Here is a 19488-nt window from a genome sequence, read left to right as displayed (position 1 = left end):
AATCCGCTGCACTCTCTCTGAATCTGTGACTCAGCCAGCAGAGCCTTAGCCAGGTGGGATTTCACAAGCGTGGGTACAGCAGCCACTGCCCGGTCTGCTGGCGAAACTCCCGATGCAGTTGATGCAGCAGGGCCCCCTTAGTCGTGAAGTTGCAGCGCTCCAGCCACACAAGTTCGGCACAGCTCAGGGGCCTCACCCTCCACAGCGGCCGACTAGCCCCACATCATCCGGCCTGTGATGCAGAGAGTTGGCACCCACCTTTGGTAATCCCCTCCGTGCACCCCAGTGTAGTGGTTGATCATAGTATGCGATGCAGACTTCCCTACATTGGTGCGCAGGGGCGCCTCTACCATTCACAGCTCCAAGGGGCGCAAGGTGGCCTTCTTTCACAGGTCAGCAACGTGTCTCCATGCAACTGGTCAGTCTTCACCACCAAGTACGGGCGTTCGCCACGCTTCAATGTCTACTACCACAGCTCATCGACTCCACAGCTCCTCCGCATCCCACTCCAGGCACCAGACGCAGGTCCAGCAACACATCCAGGCTCCAGACGCAGGTCCAGCGACGCATCCAGGCCCCAGTCCAAGGTCCAGCGATGCATCCAGGCTCCCGACGCAGGTCCAGCGATGCATCCAGGCTCCAGACGCAGGTCCAGCGAGGGATCCAGGCTCCAAGCGCAGGTTGAGTGACACATCCAGGCTCCAGACACAGGTCCAGCGAGGCATCCAGGCTCCAGACGCAGGTCCAGCGAGGCATCCTGGCTCTTATCCTGGTCTCCCTAGAAGTTGGGTGGCTTGCAGGGATTGTTGATGTATGCTGCACTTGGCCCTGGCTGCTCCATTCTGCATTTTATTGGTTTTTATGCCTAATTTCTATTGGAGGTTAACTGATAGGCGATTTTTTTGCATTAGATGCAAAAAAAACTCGCGTTGGGCTGACTAACGTGTGTTTGTTTTGCCGCTAATGGGCCTAACTGTAGTTTTCACCCGCTAACGTCAGAATTCCTATCGCCATCACACTAACAATTAACAGCAGTTTTCACCGCAATCCCTGATACTATTGGCATGTAGCGACGGCTTGTTAATACGTCGCTAACATGGTGATAGTTTTCAGCGGTAAGATGCGATAAAAATACTGCCTCTAACTAGCGTTAGTACTAGTTATCACCAGTGCTTGTTCATATGGCCCTTGGTTGGTTACCTTATAGGGAGACTCCTTAGCATTATTTGTAAATTATGTTAAGCCGCTTTTGGGCTGAATCGGACTCCCGTAACCAAAGCGCCTTGATGGCTTCGTGCATTTGTCTCGCTCTATAAATCTTGGTCAAATCAAAATCAAATCAGACCATACCCTTCTTCCCTCCTTTCCGGGCTCAATCTTGCTGCACCACTGTGTCAGGTAACAGACACCTAAGTGACGTTGGTAAACTGCTGGGGTCTTGTAAGACTAGCAACATTCAACACTTAATCAATATTAACCTGTATCAGAACATGGTAGAAGTGTCTGGTCTTCCATATTACAGCCTCACTAGGTCCACAGTCTTGTCTCTCTAAGTAAAATGTGCAAACTGGCCACTGGCCTATAACCTCTCCAATCTTATTAATGGATTGTCTACTTGCTCATTACTGATAATTGGTTGATGGGTTATAATGCAGCAGATTCATCAGTAGGGGCTTCTGGACTGCCTCAGTACACCACAGGGACATAGGTAAGGGATACTCTGCTGTAGCTCCCAAGGACTTTGTCCTCCCATGAGTCGATCTTGCTTCTTCACATTCTATAGATTTGGAGATGTACTGTGATTTGTATGTAATAAATGGATGCTTATACCCACAGTCAGCACAGGAAAGTAATAACAGAGGAGAATCAGGCTTGTTGTGACAATCTCGAACAAAAACAAAAATGAACATTTGCAACTGTCCATCTGCCACTTGGAAGAACTCCTTCAGTGCACCTGGAGGTCTGATCTATGTAGGTTGGACCTATCATGCATGTTTTCCCTGTTTGTGTTCATATAAGCCTAAGGCATCACATGTTTTTCAGAAACAAACACTTGCTTTGAGGGTTTTTTCTCTAACACAAAAAGTACAATTCTTGTTCTCTTAGAAAAGCACTTTTATCCAATTCAAAGATTTTTTTATGTATTGATTTTTTAAAAACTTTATTTCCCATTTTCCAATTTAACCCATCATGGCAAAATAAATATACTAGTTCTCGTTTTTAAGATTACAATTGATGCAAATGTAGTACAACATCAAACATCAATATCTATTCTGTCATGGCTCGTATCAATCAAGAAAAAATTAGCAACAGCCAGTGGAATAACAATCAAGCAAAAACACTGTCCCATGGCCCCTCTCCCATCTGTTGATAATAACGTACATTTAATTATCAGTGAAGATATGTACCCATCCAAACCCATCAAGTAAGGAACCGCCTTAGCATGGGCGGGGATCTGACTCATCTTGGCTAATAGATGCTCTGAGTATCAGGCAGTAGTGGACCCCGTAGTTTCCTAACTGACCCCTGCAGGTACAATGCCCTGTTCCAGCAATGATTCAGAGCCATGCTGGATGGATGCCACATATGACCTGTAGGGACCCCATATGTCCCTGAGACGAGAGGAGCCAAGCAGTGTACTGGAATACACTTCTCTATTGGTACTGCAATAGGCCAGATTAGACAGCCAGCTTTGCAAAGTGGGAACTGATCTACGACCCCAGTGAATAGCAATTTCCCTTTTGGCAAGTAGAAGGCTGAGCAATGAGAATTTCCTAATGGTTTTGGGGAAGCTTATAACATAACCCATCAGCGCGATCTCTAGTGTGGGGATGAGTGGCAGTTTGATCATGTCACCTAGTGTTTCATGCACCTTCTCACAATAATGCTGTAATGCGGGGAAGGTCCAGGTAAGGTGTGCAAAATCCATGTGTGGGGCTTCGCATTTGTGGCAGGTGTGAGGTCTGTTCGGATCTAACCTATGAGCTTTGGCAGTTGTGATGTAAATTCTATGCAGAAATCTAAAGTGTAGTAGTTTGTGCCTACTGTTGAGTAAGACGTATTTCGTGACTGCACAGCACTTTGCCCATTGGTCATCAGTGATGGGGCGGCCCAGATCACCCTCCCAATCTTTGCGTATATTATCGTTGCGGACTGGCAGCATACTAGAGCAAGCCCTATATAACTTAGATATGAGGTGAATGCCGCTTATGTTCTCAATGATTAGAGAGAGTGGAGTAAACAAATCTGGTTCAATGGGAAATCCAGGAAGCTCGTAAGGCCGAATGGATCTGTCTGAGAATGAAGCTGTCCATGAATGTGGCATCACGGAAGCGGTCATCTTCCGTTGCGGAGAAAATATGGCCGCCAGGATATAGGTCCCCAAGATTTGTAATGACAAACTTGGACAGGGTGCGCTGTACAAGTCTCTCGCCGATTATGGGCATCCAGCGGGCATTGGGGAGAAGGAGAGCTGAGGAGTAAAGTGTCGGTGAACCATTATAACGTTTAAGTTTATCCCACGCCCAGCTGGTAGTCGAGACGGTCTGTATGTCCTTAGGATCTCTGGGCACCCCTTTGGGCAAGACAGTGGACAGCCGCTCGGGAAGAACAAAATCCGCTTCTGGGTGAAGGAACGGGATCCTGGTGTCTGGATGATACCAAGCAAAAGCATAGCTGCATTGAGCAACGAGGTAATATAGGTGGAAATTCGGCACTCCATACCCACCCCTTTCGTAGGGTAAAGTGAGAACCTGCCAGCGAACTCGCGCTTGTTTACCCCCCAGACCAATCGAGTGAGGTGAGATTGTAGCTTTAAAAAGAAACTGTTCGGGAGGGGAATGGGAATATTATTAAATAGGTACAAGAATTTGGGGAGCACTACCATTTTGATAATGACAACCCTGCCAGCAATAGACAATGGCAGTCGCAGCCACCTTTCCACCTGGGCTTCAAGCGAACAGACTGTCTGGCCGTAGTTGAGGAGGATAATCTGGTCGGTATCTAAATGAACGTGAACGCCTAAATATTTGACTGAGTCAGCACACCATTCAAGAGGGAATTCACATGCCCATTGGACTGTACTGGGGGTTAAGGGGAAGATAACCGACTTGCCCCAGTTGATTCCCAGGCCAGAGTGCTGCACGAAATGAAGAATCTTTCTAATGAGCGGCTCCAAATTCATTTGGGGTTCTTGTACATACAAGATGGTGTCATCCGCATATAGCGAGACCAAGAGGGGGCCGGCATTAAATTGTAGGCTCCTCTGCAGATGTTTTTCCTGAAAGTGGCGAATTAAGGGGTCCATGGCAAGAATAAATAATAAAGGCGATTGAGGGCACCCCTGGCACACACCGCGAGATAGAGGAAAAGATCGGGAAAGTGTGCCTTTGAGGCGCAGTCTCGCCATGGGATTGCTATAGAGCAATGCAGTGGTGGATAGGAATCCCATTGGCATACCCATGCGACGCATGACTGACATGAAGAAAGGCCATTCTAAGGTGTCAAAGGCCTTCTCAGAGTCCAGTAGGATTGCAGCAGCGGGAACCTCTGGGCTAATCCAATGAAGTACTGAGAACAGTGTCCGAAGGTTCAGAGAAGTCGAACGGTGGGGGGACAAAACCAGATTGGGCAGGAGAGATCATAAATTCCATCAATTGAGCTAAGTGATTAGCAACAATTTTAGCGATGATTTTATAGTCCAAATTAAGTAGGGACAGAGGTCTGTAGGATCTGCATAAGGACGGGTCTTTGCCGGGTTTGAGGAGGAGTATAACAAAAGCTTCGTGGAATATGGGTGGCAGAATCTGCTTCTCGAGGGCCTCTGCATACACCTCGATTAGTTGCCGCGCCAACAAGTCTTTATAGGCCTCGTAGAATTCCACTGTAAAGCCATCTAGTCCAGGGGCGGAGGAGCAACGGAGAGTGTCGATGGCACCAAGTACTTCGGCCTCGGTGATTAGCTCTACCAGGAAATCCTGCATGTCCTTCTCTAGATAGACTAGCGAGATCTCCGATAGATAGGACTCCTGTGCCGTAAGCTCTCGTCCCAATTTAGTAGTGTATAGGGAGGTGAAGTAGGCCAGGAATTCATCTCTGATTTCCGTGGTGCCCCATATAGTCTGGTTCGTGGAAGAGTGCAGTTCGGTTACATAGGCCTTACTGCAGGGAGGACAAAGCATCTGGGCCAGTACATGACCAGGACGTTGACGTTCACCCTCACCGTATCGTCGAGCAGTTTGATATTTACCCAGGAAGGTGATCTCGCAGTCAGCTACGTCTCAGTATTCAGTAAGAAGAGTCAGGTGCCGACCTGACACCTCAGGGCTGGGGGTATGTATTATGTAACTGTCAAGGTCAGTGAGGTCGCGCTCCAATCACGTGAGACTAGTACGGAGACATTTAAGCACCCCCGAATGTTTGGAGATGCAAACCCCTCTTATGTATGCCATATATCCCTCCCATAGAACCGCCCAGGTGTCTACTGAGCCAGTGTTGATGTCAAAGTAGTCCTCAATGGCCTCGCGTACTTCAGAATGAAAAAGCTCATCAAGGAGAGCCCGGCCAGGGAAGCGCCACTGCCACTCAAACCCTTCAGGTCGTGGAATTCGTAGTAGGAGCTTGACCGGGGAATGGTCGGAATATGTTCTCGAGAGTTTCTCAAGAGAATGGTACCAGCAATTGACCCCAGGTGCGAGTAGCCAATAATCAAGCCTAGTCCACGTATTATGGTAGCCCGCATAGTGTGTGAAATCAGTGTGGAAAGGGTTGTGTGTGCGCCAAACATCGAGAAGAGAGAATTGATCGCATAGGTCACAAATAGCGCGGAGCACACGAGGTTTAGTGTCAGGGGAGTTGGCCGTGCCATCCATCTCGGGGTTAAGAAGTAGATTAAAATTCCCGCCCATCAACAGCAAAATGGGGTAGAATTTCAAGAGTTGGGCATGGAGGGAATGAAAAAATTCCGGAGAGTCAATGTTTGGTGCATATACACAGATTAAAACAACACTGCGGCACAATAGTGACCCCGCTACGATGGTATATCTACCCTCGCAATCAATAGCGACCGAATGGAGACTGAAAGGCACTCTCTTGTGGATGAGAATGGCCGTGCCCCTAGCATAATTACTAATTTTGGCAAAATACCTGTGGGTGCCCCAACTGGCAGCAAGGCGGGCAGGGTAAGATTTAGGAAAAATCGTTTCTTGCAGAAAGGCAATGTCTACATTATGCCGGAGTAAGTAGTGAAGGACCTGCCTCCTCTTACGGGTATCATTGAGGCCCCGGACATTCCAGGACATCAAGGACAGGCTGGAAGGGCCATCATTCGTTCCTAGCTGAGGCATCAAATTGTTGTGATAAAATAGGACGGATACGAGTACCAACAGAGAAAAGCAAACTGTGTCAGTGAACAATACCAAGAACAAATATCAATTGTTATGCAATGGTGGTTACCTTCCCCCCACCCCCTCCCAACCTTACTACCGAACGAGCAAGGCATACCCACAACAGACAGCAATGCTTAGAGTACCAATTGACTTTACAGTGGACAGTGTTAGCCCTGAATTGGTACATCTGGGAAACAATAAACAGACCCAAGGGGTACACCAATAGGGGTGGCAACGCCCTGGCAGTGGGCCAGCTATGAGGGACATATTAGTGTGATAAGTAGTGCAATCCCCCTATATTATTACTAAAGCATCATAGGAGCAGTGTTTCAGAATCAACCAGTCCCGGAACCAGAGAAGAGTTCCATGCTCACTTCGGAACCGCTATACAGAGGAGAGGGCCTGCCCCCACTTGGCCCTGTCTGAGTGTTGTTTTGCTTGTATGCACAGCAAAAGTCCTGGGCATCAGCAGGATTCTCAAAAATACGTGACCGACCATTCACATCAACTTTCAATCTGGCGGGGTATAGCATGCCATATTTCAATCCCAAGTTGCGAAGGGTAGCCTTAACCCCGTTATATTTGCACCAGTCCTCCTGTACCATGATGGGAAAGTCTGGGTACAAGGAAAGTTTGGAGCCCTGCCAGGAGCTGTCTCCACGCTCCCTAGCGAGGCGTAATGCAATGTCCCGGTCTCGAAAGTTCATGACTTGGGCAATGATAGGGCGCGGCAGGCAGCCAGGATTGGGCCGGGGTCCCAAGGTGCGGTGGACACGTACTACCACGAAGCCAGGGGTGAAGGACTCCTTCCCAAACATGTCAGTCAACAGAGTCTCGACAAATAGGTCAAGTCGAACCGTGGCGGTAGATTCCGGAACCCCCAGGATGCGAAGATTGTTGCGTCTGCTGCACGCTTCCAGGTCTTCGTTTTTGATTATCACCTCTTTGAGAATGCGCTTCACCTGTTCCAGTCTTTTAATCGATTGAGCGGTGCCATCTTCAATATCGGAGATGCGTGTCTCTGCAACATTCAGCTGCCTGTGGACTTGTATTTTAGCCCCCAGGGATTCAAGGCTCTTGTCAAGGGTGTGGAACTGCCCATCTAGGGACCGAAAGCCCCCTCTTATCTCCTGCAGCCATGAAGGTGGTGGGGCAGGAGGATCATCAGTGTGATCCGAACCCTGCCCGCCCTCCGCCATGCTGGAGCCGTCGTCAACTGTTTTCTCCACTAGCTTCTCAAAAGGGAGGGTCTTCTGTTTGGGATCTTTGCGTCCCATGCCGCAAGGCAGAGAGGAAAGCTGGGCCCCCAAGGAGCGAATCCAATCTGGGAGAGAAGGAAGTGAGCGGGCTCGACCATGAATCAAAACTAAGGAGGGCTGGGCAGCCTTTATGTTTAGACCAAGCATGCAGTGTGGCAGGTATTTGTTTTCCCCTCAGGAGGACCAGGGGGACGAGGAAGCCAAACCATGCGATGTGCCTCAGATCATAGGGCTGGTCCCCTGGGTGGCACTGTGGGGCAATGGCGCTGTGAAGGCACTGTGTTTGTGACCCAGGGGGCCTTGTCTCAAGGCACCACCATACAGTCCCTGCAGGCAAGCGAGCCGAATCCTCTGACCCAGGAAGAAGTTGCGAATAGAGGCAGGCACCTGCAACCGGGGACAAGCGAATAGGCCACAGGTGTCAAAAGAGGCCAGCAATGAGCCTGGATTGAGGTGTTGCCAACAAAGAGTGGGATCTATAAGTAACTCTATTGATTGGTTAAAATAAAAAAAAACATTTACAATTTGAAACACGACTAATTTGTACGATAAAAATGACAATGATAAGTATTAAAAATGGTGGGTTTTAAATTACTAAAAATTAGGGAGATCTTTGTGAGTTAATAATGTTCTGCTGAAAGGCCTCACTCTGGTTTTCTGATATTATAGTCTTTGATTCGATTGTTGAGCCTTTTAACTCGGCCGCCATACTAAGATGAGGAGGGTTTGGTTGCAGTTGTGGCTTCCAGTAGTTTTGACGCTTTGTGGATAAATTTCGTAAGCCCAATGTTCAACTTAGTGTTGTCAGGGTTTAGAGCAGCCATTATTGCTTAGCGGCAAGATCGAACTCCCAACCTGATCCATTGATCCCGCAAAAATGATCGTCTGGCCATGAGCAATGCAGGGCATACACAAAAAATATGTTCCATTGCTTCAGATTGATAGCCACACGACCTGCATTCAATACTGCTACCTAGACAGCGCCATTTGGGAAGGTTCTTCAGAAAGGGCCAGTCACCCATCCTCAGGGATAAAAACCTTTGTTTCCAATAAAGTGCATATGTGCTTGATAGGTAGGGCAGCTGAACACCCAGTTTAAAATTGGAGATTACAGCCCAGGCGTGTTTCCTTTTAGACAGTATTGCCCTGTTTGAGTGGAAGGACCACAGTCTAACAGTCTTTATAATGGCGATCTTTAACACAAGGTGGGTGGGATTTGTTTCCCAGAGGTCATTTACTCCTAGTAACTGTAAACTGCGATCCAGGAGTTGCCGATACATTTGGCTGGTCTGGCTTTGGTTTTTAACGCTTCTTTATGCTTGATGAATGTACATCTGGTGTCTTAAAAGGTGCCCAAATATTTATAACTGAGGTTGTTTCTAGATTTGTGTCATTGAAATATCAACTTTCTGTTGACCTCTTTTGCTTCCCAAAAGATATTGTTTTGGTTTTTGACACGTTCAGTTCTAGGCAATTTCTTGTCGTGTAGGGAAGCAGTTCGTCCAATAACCTCTGGAGACCCACTTTTGTGTGGCTTAACAACACCAAATCTTCGGCGTACAGCAAATTGCTGATGCGGGTTCCATCTAATTGAGGAGGATGGCAGTTTACACTGTACTGGAGATAGGTCGGATATAAACAAACTAAAAAGAAGTGGGGCCAACACGCAACCTTGTTTGACACCAGTTTCAGTTCGTATCTTCCTGGAGATATGAGAGCCTTCACCCAGCTTGATTCTAATTCATGTTTCCGTGTGGAGTTGTACTATTGCATGTATTAGAGGCAGAGGTATGCCTCATGATTTTAATTTCTGCCATAACAGACCCCTGGGCACACGGTCGAAGGCCGCTTTAAAGTCTACAAAGCAACAGTGCAACTGGGTTTGTTGGACTGTCGCTTTCTCCATCAGGACTGTTAGTGTTAACAAATTGGTTGTAGTACCAGAGTTAGCCACTAAGCCCGTTGGATTAAAAGGAAGGCGCGCGGTCATTTCGGACCAGCCCTGAAGCTCTTCCAATAGAATGCTTGCATAATACTTAGACTCCACGTCGAGAAGTGCAATCATTCGATAATTTTTACGCTTGTTTCTCTTCCCACTTTTGTAGATTGGGTGAATGATTGCACCTCGCCATGATTCTGGAACGGTGTTATTTAGTCTACAGTAGAGAAACAAGGGGATCAGGTATTCTGACAAAGAGTGGTCGCAGTCCGAATATGAGGCGCAGCTGGCGTCTGGGAGGTAGACTGGGTGGCAGGAGCACAGCTGGGCACCCATGACGAGAGGCGGCAGGATGCGGGCCAAGACGTCAGCAGGTCACGATGGTAAAGGCCATTAGCGGCGGGGACGCAGCGAGAGACAACCGGGCGCAGGAGGCAAATGGCCGCTCCATGGCACTCCCCCCGCTCCACGCCCCACAGCGGCCCGCCGGCCGCCTCCCGGGCTCACCCACGAGCCCTGTCCCCGCGGGGCCTTGGGGACGAGGCAGGAGCACAAGCTAAACTCTGGGGGCAATCAGCCAGGGCCGAGCCATGTTCAGGCCAAAATAGCGCATAAGAGGGGAGAGCGAGACAGCGAGCCCAAGCTGCACCCAGTGAACTCCACGCCATCTGTTGTCCCAGTACCGCTCAGGCTGCAGCTGCTGCCCGATGCGCCTCACTGCCGGATTCCGGCCTCAGGAGCAGGTCACAGTCATCATGAGGGCTGCCCCTCGGCTGCAGACTTCCAGATCGTCGGAAAGGTGGCACCGCTCCTCCATCTGATCAGCACGCCGTGCGCAGCGGGACTGCAGGAGCTCAGTGGTCTCGAATCTGAGGCGATCACTGCAGGTCTCGTGGGGGAAAGAGCTGAGCCAGTCATAGGAGCTTCAGAGCCAGCCAGCAATATTAGTCAGCGGCTTGGCCACGCCCCCATCCAATTCAAAGATTAATAATTTTCATAGAAGCAAAGTGCAGAGAAATAAAAATTATATATATATATATATATATATATATATATATATATATATATATATATATATATATATATATATATATGTATATATATACATATATTTATAGATCTATTCAGGAGCATTAGTGCATTCAGGTACAGAAGAAATTACAATCTACGACGGTTGCTTGACTAGTAAAGTAAGCTGGACTTACACGTGTGCGAAAAATCACTTATGAAATGCATCCAGGAAGGTCTGGGAATGTACAGGCCTTCCATGCATGCCTAAAATAGTGTTTATGAAGGCGACAAGAAATTTGACAGGTTATTAAGATTATACTCATTGGTAGAGATGAAGTAGTGCTGTCATGAAGTCTATTCGGAAGAAAAGGAGAGATCAGAGTTTGTGAACTTTACATCACAGAGATCATTTGCTTTTTAAGCTGAAAGTAAAAATGTTACACAAGCAGGTTATGTGCATCAGAAGTTGATGGGGCACAGCTGCTGGCATATAAATACACCAAAGGGATTTAAAAGCATGTATTTACTCTATTTATCGAGTGGCAGTAGAGAAGTGTGGATGATTAATAAATTAGCATTCTTCTAGCACGATCTTTTTTTAATGATATGCTAATTAAAAAGAAGATTGAATATGAACACTCATAGAATTTTGAAATTGTCCATAAATACTTTTAAAAGTTATGACTAAAATGGAAATGAAGAAACATATTTTGTGTAAGTAATGCTAAAACCTCTGTAGACATAACATTGAGTAAAAATGTGGTGTACACTACATTTTCATCTCATCACATGCGTTATTGTATTAGAAACGTGGCTCACTTGTTTGAACGGTGCCCATGAAATCCATTAACCTGCAACCATCAAGATGAGTCTTTTGAGAAGAGCTACAGGATGTAGCCATAGAGTTACTGCCTGACGCCGGTATTTTGAAAAGAGAGGCAAGGGGTAGTGAAAGCAGCCTGGAGATGGCGACCATATTGGCCAGCTCCTTTTCCACAGGAACGTGTGACTAGGACCTGGAGGCAAACTAAACCTGACATCATTGACGTTTGTGCACATGAGACCAGAGGTTCCCAAAGACCACATCTGTCCCACCTGTAACCCATAAGAAGAGTAAAAGAGCCCGTAAAGTCATGTTCATTTGTAAGCTTTTCATAACGTGCTGACAATATGCCCCTGAAGTGGCATTTTGGCACTGAAAAAGACCAAAGTCAAAGTATTCAGTGAGACTTAATTGCTTGTAGTAGATGAAAAGTCTATAAATGTTTTTTATAAAGATTAGATGGAGCATTCGGGTCAGCTTCTGCTCTATTCCACAATTTTGCCACAAGTGCTGGGAAGGGTCTACTACTTGCTCTCACATTTCTATATTTGTGCAGAATAGCAAACTATAAACAGCCCAATTCAAATGCAAATTTTATAAGAGATTTGAAGAGGACTTTCTCTTGTATCTCAATCACCATATATACCTAATATCATGAAACATTGTCTCAGCCCCTGAAACTGAATAGAAGATGAGCAGTTACTCTTGGCAACCTTTGCATGAAATCCAATAAGTAGGACGTCTGTCCAATTTACATACTTGATTCTAGACGGGACCTGAGTCGTCATTGATGTACAATAGTAGGGACATAGAGAAACTGAAGTCTTTGATATGTTTTTATGGTGGAACATGCCTATATTCACCAGTCTGACATTCGTTTGTTGCTTTTTGAATCTGATATGAACTTAAATCACTTCTAACTCACCCTAAAGACCATTCAGGTGCACGTGAAAGATGTAGATATGATGTTGTTCAGTAGGTTCCACTTGTCTTCCTGGAATTCAGCTTGTGGTTTAAAAGAAAAACAAAATAGGACAATGCCAAATGTAAAATAAATATATAAATGCCTTTTAATGGAAAAAATGTTTTAACTGATCTATTATAAAATACCATGGTCAGAAGGAAAGTAAAATTAAAAAACAGTAAAGAACATCCAATGATTAATAAAAGAAAATGGTGCTGTAAATCTGTGTTGCCCCAAAAACAGTATTTATTTAAAAAGGTTACTGTGAAAAAATGTTTAGGGTTGCACAAGTCTGTTTTTTATCTCTACAATAACCTGAAACTAAAAGTAGGGGTGGGCGGAATTTGCGCAATCGCGTTACGCAAATCTCCGGGAAACGGTAAAAATCTCCGCGAAGACGCAGAAATTCCGCGAACACGCGGAATTGCTTGTTCGCGATACTTTTTTCCTGTTCGCGATCGCTGATTGCGTGCTCGGGGTGAAATATCTCGCGAACACGCATATTGAGAACGCGAACAAGCAAAAAATTTCGCGAAGTCGCGGAACGCAGATTTTTGGGCAATTTCGCGTTCTCCGCGGAACGCGAAATTACCCAAATTCTGCAAATTCCGCGAACGGAACGGAATTTACCGCTCAGGCCTAACTAAAAGCAAGAAGCTGGGATGGAGCATGCCGACCAGACAGTTGGGCTGAAGGTAGGAGGCATGGAAGACTGGATAGAGGAGTAGGGTACAGAAAAAGCAAAAATAAGCGGATTTAGGGCATATTTACAAAGAAGTGATGGAGCGCAGCATTAGCCTTTTTGGCTTAACGCTGTGCTCTGCCACATCAGAAATGCAGGACTGCACTTTATTTACAACAATACGGTGCAGCCCTGCGTTTCCCCCTGGGCTGGTCCTAATTTCAGCAGCCTAGCGCCAACGTAGGCACCCTTGCACCATAGTGCTTTGTGCCGCACACATAGACGTTACAACTCATCATGTTTAAAATGATTGTTTATGTGCAGGAAGGGACCACTTCCTGCACATAAACAATCATACGTGGCGTTTTGCTGTTTCTATGTTTGCTGCACAATGCATTACACAAAGAAACGGCAAACACAAGGAGAAATAAAGCACTTCTCCGCGTTTCGCTGTGTAAGACCAGGTTTTTTTGGTCTTAATTTTGGCGCTGTCTACTATTAACGCTACCCTTGTAAATAGGGAGCAGCAGCAAAATCAATGGGTGTTGCGGTGAAACAACCACCGCAAAACCCACTGCTCACCCCTTTCATGCCAAGTATAACGTGAAAGGGTGCCCTATTTAGAAGACCGTGTTAAGCCACGTTAAGTGGCTTAACACTGCCTTGTAAATAAGGCGAAGTCCATATCGCTACCGAAACGTCTTTAGAGGTGATGTTCCTGTGGCGATAGGGGCTTGTAAATATTTATGCCCCATAGTTTCTGCCCGAAACAATGTAATGAGAGAAGAGAACCAGGAAATGGCGGAGCTGCAAGGGAAAATGGAAAGTTTGGAAGGAAACAACCAATACAGCGAAAACAAAAGAAGCAAACAAGTTGATCAGGGGAGAATGCAGTCTAAAGCACAGGGCAGGGCGGTTGTATGGTGATGCTGAAAAACACAAGGTGGAAAGAGGCAAAATAGATGCAGGGTATGGCAGATAGACCAGGGAATATCTAAAATGTGAGCAGCGGAGTGCAGTTTCTAAGGTCTCCTCTGATTGGCAGACAACAAAAACAGGTGGGTGTATGACAACGAAAAACACTAAACAGGTAGAGTACCTAAAACGACTCCGTGAAAGACATTTTGAGAAAATAATAATCAATAAATTGGATTTAATTTTTTTTTATTTCAAAATAGACAAGTTAGAGAAATGTTGTCTCCAAACTAGCATCCACTAAATTCTCTCCCAAGCACACACAACCTTATTATATGTGTGTGGCGAGAAACAGGCACTCAAGCCGGTAATGCTTATTGCATATCGGTATGCTCACAATCAGTCAAATGTTATCATCAGTATTGGTATGAGGTTTTAAAGGACTGACCTGATTTGCCTGTTTCACTGGTCTTTGTAGCGTGTTGGGCAGTATCAAGGAAGAGCAGGTTCCTAGTACAGTACAAAAGGGATGCTCCAACTACGGAGACCTCGGTCATGTCAAGATTTTGTTTCTCAAAGACATTGCTTTATGATCACTGAAGTTCTAGTTTGGGGTTTTCAGCCCGTCTGAAAACCTTCAGTGGACATCAGGGCGGAGTGGCTGCGCGCCCTACAGAAAGAAAGAGAAAAGCAACAGTTACATTTGCTTCGCACAGTTTCCTGTTTCAACTTTGATGGAAGTGACTTTTGAAAATCTGTTACGATAGTACTACTCCTTTCAATAAATATTTATTATGCTCCCTTCCCATTGTGAGTCATGAGCCTTTTATTCATTTTCTGCAGTTTAGTGACACAAAGCCTTCTTTAGTTATTATTACTGTCCCTAACTTCAATGGCCGACAGCTGGTCACAAGGCTATTGCAAAGCTCGTCTCCCATCTATAAAATGTCCCTGCAGGAGGCGCTGACTAGCATTTCGCAAAGAAAGGCAACGTCTGCAACATCACCGAGTCTTTTGATATTTGTGAACAGTCTATCTAAAATACTTTGATTAAAGGCAGAAACAATAAATGTATTTAGTAGTGTTCTTGTTTTGGCTAAGTAAGTATTGTTCATAATTTGACAAGGTCAATTTTTTTCTTCTTCTAATCTTAGCAAACATTCCTCCTCCCACTTTAGGATTTCAAAAAAATTACTTCTCTCCACCATAGAGACATTCCAGAAATCGTCAGGCTCAGTGTGACATCACTTTTATAGAACGGTGTACAACTTAAAGGAAATGGACAGCGCTGATTTACAGGCAACAAGGCAGATGTTAATCTGTTCATCATATAGCTCAGATAGTAATCTTAAATATTACAAGGGTGAAAAGTGGGTCATTGATTTGGAGAATAGGTGCCCTTGCCAAATTAATAAACACACCTTGGCGAGGTCTGAAGGCTGGGCTGGGAGAAAACCTTAATTTCTCGTAACAGTGGCTAAGGCAACAGGAAAATCCACATAGAAATGCTTGTTAAGTTCTAGCAATACCAACAATTTTAAAGTCATGGGGGCATATTATCAAGGAAAGTTTTGCTGCTTTTCCAGCACATTTCGCTAGGAAAGCGGTGATTTTCCTATCACACTATCACCAAGGACTCGATAACATGTGCTAGTATCCTTGCGATAGCTGTCGTTTATCCTGCCGCTTTGCATGTTAGCGACATTTATCGGTAATGATATGCAAAGTAGGCGTTCCTCACTAAAATAACATGAAAACTGTCGCTAACACAACTTCCCTCTATTATCAATCCGGACCGGACCCGCATAGCGATAATAAAAGTAGCGCTAACCGCGAATATCGCTGACTTTTGAACGCCTGATTCAAACCTGACCACAGTTTGACGATTAAACCTGCGGATAAGGGTGGCGGACTAGTCGTTTTGGATACTGAAGATTATAATTGTAGAATGTTGGCATTACTGGTAGTTAAAGATCATTATATCAAAGTTCCCCATTCAAGATTGGAGAAACTTGATAAAGATGTACAGACAGTTACCACCAGAGCATTAGAAATGGGGTGGATCTGTAAAGGAGAATATACATTTTTAAACAACCAAAACGCTTTCACTCCAGCGATATATGTACCAAAGATACATAAGAACGAATTCAATCCACCAATGAGGCCCATAGTGAGCTGCATAGGATCTCGTTTAGAACCATTAAGCCAGTATGCTGACACTTTCCTAAAACCACTAGTACAAAAGCAGATATTGTATGTGCGAGATTCAGCTCATATCATCTCAATGATAGAGAGTGTTGCTTTTAATGACTGTAATCAAATGATGGTAACCCTCGACATAGAGGCGTTATATATGAATATACCTCAAGATGACACAATTCAAGTTATTCAAGATACTATTGGCGAAGAGGACCTGAGAGGTGCCAACAAAGAATTTATCATGGAATGCATCACTTTGGTGCTCAAAAATAATATGTTCCTATTCTGGGAAGACCTATATCTCCAGTGCAAAGGCACCAGCATAGGAGCTACATTTGCTCCAAGTCTGGCCTGTCTGTATGTGGGGGAGTTTGAAAACAGACATGTCTTCAATGAGGCGGTGCCATTTACTGAGAACATCTTGTTGTGGCGCCGCTTCATTGATGACATATTTTTTATCTGGGAAGGTGAAGAGTCTATGCTCTTGGAATTCCTCGAATGACTCAATTTGGGCGATCCTAACATTAAATTCTCTGCGGTGTACAACAAGACCTCAGTGAATTTTTTGGATATAACGATCAAAAACATTGAAGGAACATTAGCAGTAGAACTATATACAAAACCGACTGATAAGAATACATTGCTCCATTATCGGAGTTACCATACACAGTCCCAGACAGATAATATTCCATTCGGACAGTTCCTATGGCTATGTAGGAACTGTTCAGATATCGAGGATTTTTATAAACACTCTGAATTGTTGAAAAAGAAATTACATGATAGAGGATACCCTAGGAAACTCATTAAACGGTCCTTTAAGCAGGCCCGGTTTTTTAACCGTGAGAGTATGCTGAACCCTGACCCGGCTGTAACACAGGAAAAAAAAGAGATCACCAAAAAAAAATTAGTATTTGTTAGCCAATTTTCTAATATTAGTAATAGGCTAAAAAATGTGATTAATTCTAATTGGAATATTTTGAATGATGATAACGATGCAAAACTACCTAAACCTATGTTCGCCTTCAAGCGAAATGACAACTAACCCTGGTCATAGTGGGCGTAGTGGGGCGACGTGGAGCATCGGGTAGTGTGGCCAAATCTACGCACACTTGCGTGCTCCGCATAGCCCCACTATGCGCCACGCGCCTCCCGCCGCCCTCATTTTAAAATAAGTTAAACTATGTTAAAAATAAGATAAAATGCCTTACCTGCGGTGCGGCATCCCGGGGCTCCCTCTTCCTCGTTGACGGCAACTTCTTTTTACAAATGCGCATGCGCGGACCCCCGTGCATGCGCATTTCTCGTGAGACATGCGCATGCGACGGCATCCGCGCATGCCCATTTGTGAAAAGAAGTTGCCGTCAATGAGGAAGAGGGAACCCCGGGACGCCGCACCGCAGGTAACGCATTTTATCTTATTTTTAACATAGTTTAACTTATTTTAAAATGAGGGCGGGCGGGAGGCGGGCGGCGGGCGGTGGGCAGCTCTGCTTCACCCTGACGTGTGCGTAGCGCTGCCTGCTACGCCTACTTCGTAAACCGCGAAGCAGGCAGCGCTACGTACACTACGTGGGCAGAGCGGAGCACTACGCCCGGGTTTAATGACAACATTCGCAAGAACATTGTTCACACGTATAGGGATAATGTACCTATGAGACAAAACACTTTAAATGGAGACAGAGCTATAGGTAATAATAAATGCAGTAATTGCTCAATATGCAATAACTGTATTGTGGCCAAGTCACTAACCTATAATGGTTATACTATTACATCAAGAAGCCTAAACAACTGTAGGAGCTGCAATGTAGTTTATGTCTTACGCTGCCCATGTGGTTTAGCGTATATAGGTGAAACTGGACGTGAACTAAGGGTCAGACTGTTGGAGCACAGATCGGCCTTGAAGACGGGCAAACCCAATGCCCCCCTGGTAGACCACTATAAAAATCTGAATCATGGCTATACAGAATTTGAATGGTTCATAGCTGAGAAAATCATCTTGAATAAGAGAGGGGGAAATTTTGAAAGCAAAAGGAAGAACAGAGAACAATGGTACATCTCTACATTAGACACTATAGAGAGGGGGCTTAATGCAAAAGAAGATTGGATGAGAAGTGTGACTTAAGACATCAAGTGGGAGTTGGAAATGTTAAATGCCACTTTGTAGATAAATACTTTTTCATTCTAATATTTTATTCCAATAGACAAGAATATATTAGAGAATATAATAAATGTCTCGAAGGTAAATCATTAATATGGATTAAATCAATTAAATAAACCTTGTGCTTATTTACAGAGCTATATGAAACATGATGAGAAACACTTGGTAGGTGTTCACTTTTAAATTGATCATAATGGGTAATGAACAAAGACCAAATAGGTGCAAACTAACACGATGTGATACGGAATTTTGTGTAACTATTGCGTAACATAGAACACCCTGTTAAGGAATAACTAAGATTTCAGTAATATTCATTGAAATAAACCGATAAGCCACAGAGGATAACCTCGCGTGTATAACAACAGGAACCAATCCAAAATGGCTGCTGGGGAAGGATCGGTTCGGGAAGAACACTAAATAATAACAACCTACAATGGAATATGGAATAATTGTAAAAGAATACTGGATAATATTCTCATATAGAGACACCATCAATATAATGAGAATGATGTTTAAGTCCTCTGATATAACCTATTGATAAAAACCAAACAAACTAGTCCAAGATGGCGACTTTGTTGCTCACGTAACTTTCATTAAAATCCTAAATAAAGTTCATTGGGAAAAAAAAGCGTAATCCCATTACCAACAGATAGACACCTTTACATCTCGACTGCCATACACATCAGGTATAAAAGCAGTCTTTATCACGAAGCCCGGCATTCGACTCGCGGACTACAGACACGGTGAATACTCTGGGCGAGGCTGTGTTGTTGGATCAACAAGTAAGGAAAAAAAGGGGGGTACGTTAGAATTTCTATCCGCCTTTTAGATAAACAGTTAATACGCTTTTGACACGAAGACCGAGGATTACGGGGCATTCGGTTACCGCTTGTCATTAATTGTTATACGAATTCAGTCTTTTTCATTTGCCGAGAGTGATGCCGATTCAAGTATCACAGGGCAGTGTTTTGGACACATAATGAGGGTGTATGATTACCTTTCGTTTTTGACTACGAGTCGACATGAAAATTTACACTCCATTGTACGAAAGTGGGATGGCTGATCAGGTATCTTTATTTATATCATTTACCAACAGCCACGAGCAAGCGAGCCCACCGTAGAGGACACGGGGATTGATTGACACCGCAACTT

This window comes from Triturus cristatus, chromosome 2_1 (genome assembly GCF_964204655.1).
Source record: "Triturus cristatus chromosome 2_1, aTriCri1.1, whole genome shotgun sequence".
Taxonomy (NCBI): Eukaryota; Metazoa; Chordata; class Amphibia; order Caudata; family Salamandridae; genus Triturus; species Triturus cristatus.
This window is presented reverse-complemented; position numbering follows the sequence as displayed.